The sequence below is a fragment of the Physeter macrocephalus genome, chromosome 18 (genome assembly GCF_002837175.3).
Source record: "Physeter macrocephalus isolate SW-GA chromosome 18, ASM283717v5, whole genome shotgun sequence".
Lineage (NCBI taxonomy): Eukaryota > Metazoa > Chordata > Mammalia > Artiodactyla > Physeteridae > Physeter > Physeter macrocephalus.
Window position 1 is genome coordinate 84,133,108 of NC_041231.1, and position 1,944 is coordinate 84,135,051.

Genomic DNA, 1,944 nt, shown 5'->3' on the forward strand with positions numbered 1-1,944 from the left:
TCTCCTTCAATTGAAGATAACAGTGGCCTCCAAATTCCTATATTCAATCTTCTTCTCAATTATTATTATAGACTTCTCAGTATAACAAATTGCAAGTTTGAACACTTTGAAAGAGAATAGAAATAGTATCACTTCCTTTAGAAAAATTTATTTCTATTAATATGGAAGTTTCATTTCTTGGAGTGGTTGGGTTGAAGCCACTATTGTCCCTGGATTTGAGAAGAACCTATGTTCCTAGACCACAACGATAATTCAGTACTATTGAAAGTGGTGCAATTAACTAGTTGTGACATGTGATAATCTGGGAAATCCATGCTAAGGTTCACCTTAGATAATAGAATAAAAGGAATGGCGAAATAAAAAGTAATGCTGGGGCGGAGACCTTCAAGATGGTGGAGGAGTAAGACATGGAGATCACCTTCCTCCCCACAAATACACCAGAAATACATCTACACGTGGAACAACTCCTACAGAACACCTACTGAATGCTGGCAGAAGACCTCAGACTTCCCAAAAGGCAAGAAACTCCCCATGTACCTGGGTAGGGCAAAAGAAAAAAGAAAAACCAGAGACAAAAGAATAGGGACGGGACCTGCACTAGTGGGAGGGAGCTGTGAAGGAGGAAAAGTTTCCACACACTAGGAAGCCCTTTCATGGGCGGAGACTGCGGGTGGTGGAGGTGGGGAGGTTCGGAGCCACGGAGGAGAGCGCAGCAACAGGGTGCGGAGGGCAAAGCGGAGAGATTCCCGTACACAGGATCGGTGCCGACCAGCACTCACCAGCCGGAGAGGATTGTCTGCTCACCCGCCGGGGCAGGCGGGGGCTGGGAGCTGAGGCTCAGGCTTCGGTCGAATCCCAGGGAGAGGACTGGGGTTGGCGGTGTGAACACAGCCTGAAGGGGGCTAGTACGCCACAGCTAGCCGGGAGGGAGTCCGGGAAAAGTCTGGAGCTGCCTAAGAGGCGAGAGACCATTGTTTCCGGGTGCGCGAGGAGAGGGGATTCAGAGCGCCACCTAAACGAGCTCCAGAGACGGGCGCGAGCCGCGGCTATAAGCGCGGACCCCAGAGACGGGCATGAAACGCTAAGGCTGCTGCTGCCGCCACCAAGAAGCCTGTGAGCAAGCACAGGGCACTATCCACACCGCCCCTTCCAGGAGCCTGTGCAGCCTGCCACTGCCGGGGTCCCGTGATCCAGGGACAGCTTCCCCGGGAGAACGCACGGTGCGCCTCAGGCTGGTGCAACGTCATGTCGGCCTCTGCCGCCGCAGGCTCGCCCCGCATCCGTAGCCCTCCCTCCCCCCGGCCTGAGTGAGCCAGAGACCCCTAACCAGCTGCTCCTTTAACCCCGTCCTGTCCGGGTGGGGAACAGGCGCCCTCAGGAGACCTACACACAGAGGCGGGATCAGATCCAAAGCTGAACCCCAGGAGCTGTGGGAACAAAGGAGAGAAAGGGAAATCTCTCCCAGCAGCCTCAGGAGCAGCAGATTAAATCTCCACAATCACCTTGATGTACCCTGAATCTGTGGAATACCTGCATAGACATGAATCATTCCAAAATTGAGGCAGGGGACTTTGGGAGCAACTGTAGACTTGGGGTTTGCTTTCTGCATCTAATTTGTTTCTGGTTTTATGTTTATCTTAGTTTAGTATTTAGAGATTGTTTTCATTGGTAGATTTGTTTATTGATTTGGTTGCTCTCTTCCTTTATATATATATATATATATATATATAGTTTTATGATTTTTTTCCTTTTTCTCTTTTTGTCAGTGGGTATGTGTATGCTTCTTTGTGTGATTTTGTCTGTATAGCTTTCCTTCTATCATTTGTCCTAAGATTCTCTCTGTCCGTTTATTTATTTATTTTTTTTTTTGTGGTATGCGGGCCTCCCTCTGTTGTGGCCTCTCCCGTTGCGGAGCACAGGCTCCGGACGCACAGGCCCAGCGGC